Source organism: Aegilops tauschii, chromosome 2 (genome assembly GCF_002575655.3).
Source record: "Aegilops tauschii subsp. strangulata cultivar AL8/78 chromosome 2, Aet v6.0, whole genome shotgun sequence".
Taxonomy (NCBI): domain Eukaryota; kingdom Viridiplantae; phylum Streptophyta; class Magnoliopsida; order Poales; family Poaceae; genus Aegilops; species Aegilops tauschii.
In genome coordinates this window covers 65,273,200-65,281,652 of record NC_053036.3, presented here as the reverse complement: position 1 = coordinate 65,281,652, position 8,453 = coordinate 65,273,200, and the positions used below count along the sequence as shown (strand labels likewise).

General features: G+C 46.3%; 1 long non-coding RNA gene across 1 annotated transcript; it reads left to right on the top strand.

Annotated features, from left to right (window-relative positions):
- Window positions 1-4,356: 4,356 nt before the first annotated feature.
- On the top strand, window positions 4,357-7,942 carry LOC120974415 (uncharacterized). Its single transcript, XR_005769820.2, has 4 exons — window positions 4,357-4,647; window positions 4,799-4,863; window positions 5,504-5,619; window positions 7,618-7,942. It is a non-coding gene; the product is annotated as an uncharacterized lncRNA (long non-coding RNA).
- Window positions 7,943-8,453: the final 511 nt, after the last annotated feature.

The following is an 8,453-nucleotide window of genomic DNA, read 5'->3' as shown; positions in this document are numbered from 1 at the left end:
TCTTGTAATACTCATATCATCAAGATCAATCAAGCAGGAAGTAGGGTATTACCTCTATCGAGAGGGCCCGAACCTGGGTAAACATTGTGTCCCCCGCCTCCTGTTACCATCCGCCTTAGACGCACAGTTCGGGACCCCCTACCCAAGATCCGCCGGTTTTGACACCGACACACCCATTGACGCACCGGACCGTCGGCATCAGAAGGACATGCCACGACTCGGCTCTGCTCGCCACCATAGTCGTTGCCACACACGTTGCAATGCCACACCAACCTCACACCGCCGGTCGGGCACCTGCCGACCGTGATGTTGTGCTCGTCCAGCCCTTGGGGAGGCGCGTAGGAGACCATGACCTTCAAGGCGACGCCCCCAAGGGGGAAGCGACGTTGGAGCGACGCCGTCGCCCGACTCACAAGGAGTCTTGAGCTTTCGCACGAAGGACATGACTCGGGGTGGAGAAGGGGGGAGAGCTCTACAACGACCCTCCAGCGAGGAGAACGACGCCCACAGACGACGCGTCGTCGGCACCAAAAAAGCCGGGCAGATTCTCATCCGAAGCATCCCAATCCTCTCCAACCCACGCAGCCAGCGACAAAAGAGCCACAGGCCCGCACACCCGCTGGTCCAAGCACCTCAAGCAACCATCTCGCCGCTGGCAGACACCGACGAGCCGAATCCGGAGACAGATCCAGCAACCTCCTGTAGCAGCACCACCGCACAGGCCACCAAAGATCGGTCTGCGCGCGGAGGTCTCCGAAAGGCAGGAAGGGGGGGCGCCACCCCGCCCCGACGCGCTGGCGAGAGCACCGAGCCATAGCCCGGGAGCTCGTCGACGTCGTCACCACGGCAGCAGCCGCCGGCGACGCAACAACATCCAGAGCACGCGCGCGGAGGAGCCTCCAGACGGTTGGAAGGGGGGTCGCCACCCCGCCCCGTCGCACCGGCGAGAGCACCGGGCCACAGCCCAGCGACCCGTCGACGCCGCAGAGCACGCCGCGACGCATCACAGGAGGGCGAGCCTCCCTCCACCGTGAGATCCAGCCACAGGACAAGGAGATACCCCGCCGCCGCCGTCTCCCGCGAGGACTTAGACCGGCGACCTCATCCAACGACGGCGAGGGGGAGTCGAAGATGGGAGGGGGGCAGCCGGCGGCTCGGTCTAGGGTTCCGCCCGAGCCGCCCCAGAAGGCGACGCGTGGGACGGGAGTCGTGGAAATCCGGATACCAACAGCAACTGTAACCTACTATACCGAAGATCCGAGAAGACTCCCTAGCGGTCGACCGCTCCAGCGAGCGAAGCCAATCCAAGGCAAGTCATCAGCCGACCAGAATTTCGATAAGGGCCCACCACGTGAGGCTTTTGTACGAAGGCTGGGAAGGCATGAGGAGTCAGCCCCATCTGAAATCAACACTAATCGCCCCCCCCCCCCCCCCATTTTCAGTGGGGCCCGCGCCTAATTAATTCGCCCCTAACTAATCACGTATTTAAGCCACTTTCCAAATCAAGCCTGTCCGAAAACGAGCGCTGCAACGCGCGCGCGCGAGAGCACCGACTGCGAAATCCGCTGCTCGGATTGCCACAGAGCGCCAATAATGCAAGCGTGCACCGCTGTCCAGACGCACCTCGACTACGTGCCGTGAACCGCACCACGCGTCCATGCATCACGTGCCCAACAACCCAAAGCTTGTATCTGTGGTTTGGATTTTTGGTTCCCCAACTTGGAAACTTTGTTCAGTTATATTTCCAGCTCCAAGCCGAACGAAACAGGGACGGGCCGGGCGACCGTGCCAGGTTTGTCCGTCCGGGGTACCTGACCTGACGCGGGCTCTGCGTTGCCCAGCTACCAGAGCACGTGGTACGCGTTGGGGGAAGACTTGGACGATTTGCTACTCCGGTCTAGCTGCGGTTTGTCAAATCAGCCGGGCTTACTTATCTTAGCAGCCTTGGTTTGATCTTCGGTATAGTAGGTTACAGTTGCTGTTGGCAAGGATTGACCGACCTCTTCTTGAAAACGACAGATGTTCTTCCCAGCTGGTGCATCATTGGGCACGATTGCAACAGTTAATTGCACCGTGGTACAACTGGAAATGCATGCGTACGTGCTGGGTTAGCTCCGGCGGCCTGAGCTTGAGCGTGCGGCCGCCTCGCCTCACTGCACGTCTAGCCATGTTCCGACTCTCTTTGCAGTACAGACACGGCAAGCTTTGTACAATCAATGCACCCGAATATACTCCGGTACACTTCAAATGTGGAAATTCTATGCAATTGACTATTTCCCATTGGACTTAAAAAATGGTTATCTCCCAGTCAACAATTGTACCTGTCTAATTAAGATATTTTAACTCATTGTACTTGTATAGGAATCTCACTGTCTGTGTGATAAGATTCGTTGGCTATTAGCACAGAACTGAAGAACCGTTATTTAGTTTTCGTCTGAAAAGTAGCAAAACCAAAAGTTTCAACTGAGTTTTTCAGTTAAGTTCTACATAAAATAAAAAGGAAAATTAGTGTAGGTGTTTTGGATTGAGTTACCAATATTTTGTGCTTTTGAACAAGTAACTACTTAGTGCTTCTTTGATTCACAAGATCTCTAAAACGCGTGAATTGAAAAATAAATAGAAAGAGCGAACTGAGCAGAGCTTAGCTGGCTAGATTCCTAGTGGTGGAAATTGTTCATTTGGGTTCAAGTCCTAGACTTGACACACGTGGTCGCGTTTTTCTAGATTTATTTCAGATTTTTCGGCGATATTCGTTCAGCGGCGCGTCAGTCAACTATGAAGCGTGTACAACGACTCTGTCAATCTCAATTACTACCGTCTGTCTCTCTAGGCGTTCATAGGGGTAGTGTGTGCGCGCGTGATTGTATGTGCATGTGCTCTATTCTGTAAAAGAAAAATAGAGTGGCATGACATATTAAATAATATGTGATTGTTTTGTTGCACACAAAAAAGACTAAAGATTCTTCACATGAGATTGAAGTGGTAAGAAAATTCCTATTAACTATAGTATACTTTGAAATTCTACCAACCAAATGAGCCAGAAAAGGAAAATTCCTATGGATTGGAGGCGATCGGCATGGTCTTCAACGATATCGTTTCACCACCGCACCATGAAAATCAACTGCCAATTAAGTCCTTATTAGAGGAAGAGAGAATAAGAAGTACAAAGGATCCGGCGGCATGTTGCGGTTACAAACATCACCACGGCAACATATGGCGGGCAACCAAGAACACCGGACAACGCCATATCCCCTACCAATACCCTCTCCAAATGTCCGGCAACCCTTTCGAACCTGACAACATCCGTAGCTCAATCTCGCTAGAAATGCGCCTACAGAGCTCAGAAGCAACAACCGCCGAGTGCTGAAAGACGCGTCCGTTACACTCCTTCCACAACATCTAGGCGGTAAGAAGGGCGATGAAGTCGATGCCCTTATTTTGCGCCTTAGGGATTAGCGCGCGACTTGCGGGCCACCACTCCACGAGAGTTGCATCCAGACTAGGCACAAGCTGGCCGAGGCCGCAAGGAGAGAGGGTAGAGTGCCAAACCTCTCTGGCAAACACGCATCGGCTTCAGAAGACGTCCCGAATCAACTGCAATTTGTGACACCACCGCACCGTGAAATCAACTGCTATATATCAGCTGGAAAATGACATCCAAGGGAACCCCAGAATCAACCATCCATTTGACAACATTTTCATAAAAAGGGGACGTGCATCTCACTGATAAAAGGTGGATAGAATTATTGTTTTCACACATATATATGCATCAAACCAAATACGTACGTCATGGCCCCATTATTTCAACGTTGAGATCATACCAATACAGGAAGGAATTTGAAGCATGTTTTTCACGGAAAACATCCTACCGTGCACCGCGTCCCGCGGAGGGGCAGCCCTTGGGCACCACGCAGAGCCCGTCGTGTTGACACCGCACGAAATGCACGGTATTCGCCTCCTTCCTCCTTCCCATGATCGATTGAGCTATTTTATGTGCAGGCGGAGGGTCCGGGAAAATATCGAGAGCAAGGGCAAATTAGCAGACGCATGCACCGACCATACGTCTTGCTATAGAAAATGTTATACATGGACGTACGTACCGACATCTGTGTGCATGCTTGTCAAGTAAAAGATCCGGCTCTGGCTATTTCTAATTGTGGCGAGCGCTGGTTTTCCGTATGTGTGTATGCGTTCCCCAGAAAATCTCTCCCGCCGGCCGGCCGTCGCCGCCGTTGTGTATTGAGCCGTGGATCGTCGGCGTGGAACCTTATATGGAGTCAATTTAGCTACTTTTCAGTCAGCTGAATTTTTCAGTTTCGGTCAGTCGATTTCCTGTCTGTTGGATGGTGCTCTGAGATGCGTGTTCTTTTTTTTTCTGGTTATGCATCTGCCTTTGAGTTGGGCCAAGTCAGATGGACTGACCCGTTGTTTGGGTCAGTCGAATCGGCTTTCTGGGCTTCCTCTCCTCGCGGGCGCCCGTTCTCTTGTGCGCACCCGTTAAGGGCCCCGGCCCGTGCGGTCGGATGCCGACCGTCGGCGCTCTTCTCGTATTATCCTCTCGCTGCTCGTTATCTGTCAGTCACTTGTCCCGTGGTTGCCTCAGTCGCTCTTCCGTTCTGTCTTCTCCTCTTCCTTGCCTCCGCTAGGGTTCGTGAAGCTTCTCCTCTTCCTCTCCCCCGTGGTCTGCTTGTTCTGAGTTTAATTCTCCCTTTGCTTTTGTTTGATCTGCTTGATGTGCTGATGTTTCTTAATCTGATTTTATACCTAGGTGCTTTACTCATGCTCTTTTTCTTTGCAGGTTTTGCCAATCCGGGCTCTCTTGGCAGAGGGATTAGCTTTGCTGGATCTCATCCGTTGTTTCAGGTAATTGTCTTTTGTTGACTCTTGTTATTGTACTGCTTTTGTTGGTAGATAGATTTGTCCTCTAGGGTTCGTGAAGTTTGTTGTCAGATCTGCTTGCTGTTCTTTTACACTTCTTCTGCTTTTGTTTCTTGCTAGTTAGAGTAGTCTTCTAGGGTTCTTATTTTATCTTGGTTTACCTAGGCTTTCTGATTTTTTTCAGATCTGATTATTGAAATCGTGTTTGCGTTATTTGGGAGTAGTTTATGATGCTTCTGGTAGGTCTTTTTGTAGTGTTCAGATTTGTTCCAGTATTTTGTTCTGATTAGGGTTATCATGATAATTCCTTTGGTTGTAGTGCAAGTAGCATGGGTAGGATTGTTAGATGTGTGGTGTTTTGGTTTTAGGGTTTGAAGAGATTATGTTAACTAAGTCTTGTATGTACTTAAAGATCCAATCTTTTTTTATATTGTCATTCTCAATATATTTTACGTAGTGTGCTTCTTGCTCATTCTTGATTTTCTTCAGATTTTTACATGTTTAGGTTTGGTAGTTACTTTGTAGGTTTTAGGTTTTGGTAGTCTGTTTCTAGGTTCGAGCAAATGTTTTTTTTCAGTGTGTGTATGTTTAGTATCTAGTCAAATTTGATGTTTTTTTTATGTAGGTATGGTTTGCCCTGTTTGCCGTTGTCCGGGTGCTCCGTGCTTACCAGTTGTGGAAGCTCATGAAGTCCCAGAGGTTTTCGGTGTTGTAGTTGATGATGCTTGCTTCAGGAGGATGGTGAGTTGTATTAATGTTCTTCAAATATATGTACTTTCTATGGGGTGAATTTTTGTGTGCATGTTATTCAAGGATTTCTTGTATGAAACTTCTTTGCTGTTGTACATTGTGTGCAAGATTCAGTATGATTCACCTTTGAGTTTAATTATAGGTATTGTGTATCTCATGTAGTATAAATCTTTTTTAACCAAGTCTTTTTGTATGAATCTTTCCTGTTGTTTAGTGTTTGCAAGTTTAGTATCACGAATCAATGCGGGTTCAATCAACCAATATATGTAGTTCTGTTTGCTGTAGTTATAATTGTTGATTGAGTTATCTATCATGTAATCCTTGTTTGTTAAATCAATATATCTACCCTTTTGTACAAGGTTAATATTAGTCTTTACTGTTGTAAAATGTGCGCAAGTTTACTATGATGAATGTGCAATTTTAGTATGATGAGCATGCAAGTGTAGTATTGGATTCTACATGAATTTTTGCTTTTATAAAGTACGCGCAAGTCTATTTATCTTGAGGGTGCAAGTTTTACTTGTAAATTCTGAATTTTATGGATTAGTTTTGTTGCAGTAGTTATAATCGTGAATTCACTTAGCTCCCCTGTAATCCATGTAGGTCAAATGCCTTTTATACAAATTAATGTATCTACCTCCAGTAAAAACTAAATTACGTTATTGAAAAGGATAATACCAGTCTTTTGCTGTTGGAAAACGCGCGCAAGTTTAGTATCATGAAAGTGCAATATTAGTACTTTGATCATGCAAGTTTAGTTTTGGATTTGTATATCATTTTTTTTCTCTTATAAAGTGTGTGCAAGTCTAGTATTTTGAGGATACAAGTTTTATTTTTGTAAATGTTGAATTTTATGGATTAGTTTCGTTGTTGTAGTTATTTTTGTGAATTCACTTAGGTGCCCTGTAATCCATGTAGGTTAAATGCCTTTTTGTACAAATCAATGTGTCTACTTGCAGTAAAACTTTTTTCACACAGTTCATGATTTGCTTGCTGTTGTTAATAGCGTGCAAGATTTAGTTACATGATGATGCTATTTTTATTTTTATTTTTTTATGGTTTAGGTTTGTGATTTAGTTATAATTCTTAGTTTGATTGAGTTACTCTGTAAATTCAGTAGATATCATTTTTGTATCCATTTTTATGATCTGTTTCTAGTGAGACAGGGTATAATTAAGGGGTTTATGAAATTTGCAGTTCACCTCAAACTAGGATATCGATGTTTATACATGCAGTTAATCTCAAACTAGGGTATCATTTTGTACACATCTAAATTTAGTATTGGGTTCTTTCTTACAGTAGTTTCCATTTTTTCGTAGTATCATTTTTGTTTCAAGGGTTTTTTGAATTTTTCGCTCTGATAAAGTGTGCGCAAGTATAGTATGATGATGATGCAAGTTCTTTTTTTGTAAATTTTGATTTTTTGTGGATTAGTTTTCTTTGCTGTAGTTATATTTTTTGTGAATTGGGTGTTGCTACGTTCATATATATACGTCCTGCAATATCAGTTTTGTTGTCGTGAAATGTGCGCAAATTTACTGTGATGAATGTGCAATTTTAGCATTTTAAGCATGCAAGTTTAGTTTTTAGATTGTATATCATTTTTTCTCTCTTTACAAAGTGTGTGCAAGTCTAGTAGTTTGAGGGTGCAAGTTTTATGAAGGTAAAAGATTATGAATTCAATCAGCTACCCTGTAATCCATGTAGGTTAAATGCTTTTTGTACAAATTAATGTATTTACCTCCAGTAAACACTAAATTACGTTATCAAAATGGTTAATATCAGTCTTGCTGTTGTAAAATGTGCGCAAATTTTGTATGATGGAAGTGCAAATTTTGTTGTCCATCTTGTTCTTCAGGCAGTGAGCATCCCTTCTTATTTTTCCCCATTGCATGAATATGCATTTCTCCCTGTTTTTTTCATAGATCAAAAAGAATATGCAATCTGTGATCTGGGTATGAAATTGAGGATTATCCATTTTTCTAGCAGATCTGCTGCTGTTGGTTTGGTGGACGAAGGAGAAGGTAGTTGCCAGCAAGAATCGTCTGGAGAAGTTGGGCAGAAACATCAGAAGGCAACAGGAGATCTGAGCTTTTTTTCTCCTCCCATGGTGGCGGCTGTGTGGGTGTCGAGAAAGAAAGAAGAGGAGGCAAGGGGGAAGACCTAGTGAGCTGTACGTTAACTGGATCTTTAGCTTAGCGGGTTCAGGCCCGTTTTCTTTGTGGGCTAAAGAGACAGCAGAAGAAAGAAACAGAGAGTACTGAGCTTTTCTTTCTGTTGGGCTGACTGACTGACCATAGTTTTGGGTCAGTCAGTTTCTTTTAGGTTGCAATCGACTGACCACTTTGTTGAGTATCTGTAGCCGCTCCCATATGGAGTATGGACCAGCCCGTACGAAGGCACCAATCATACGGATACAGCATGTCGAGCGTACGCGGTGCGTGCCGGCCGGTCGATGGAACCACATGCATGCGGGTGCCGTGTGTGGCGCGTGGCCGTGTGGAGGTGGGCTCGTGGACCACGCGGGCTAGCCCTGTGCCGGGCGCGTACACCGGAAGTGAAACTTGGACGTCGGGGCTGGCAGTGCATGTGCATGCAGGGCCAGCCGAGTCCGGTCTCTCCTTTCTTTGGCTCTCACAGGTCGGAAAAATACTCCACCAGCCATCATACACTCCCACGTCGATCGGCTACGTTGCAGCTTGCCCGGAACTTGCCGGCGACACCCCATCATCAGCATGGACTACGGACAAGGGAGACAATTCCGGAGAGCTCTGCTCTTCCACGGTACTAGTAGTTGTCACGCCCAACCACGACCCGAAACGCAT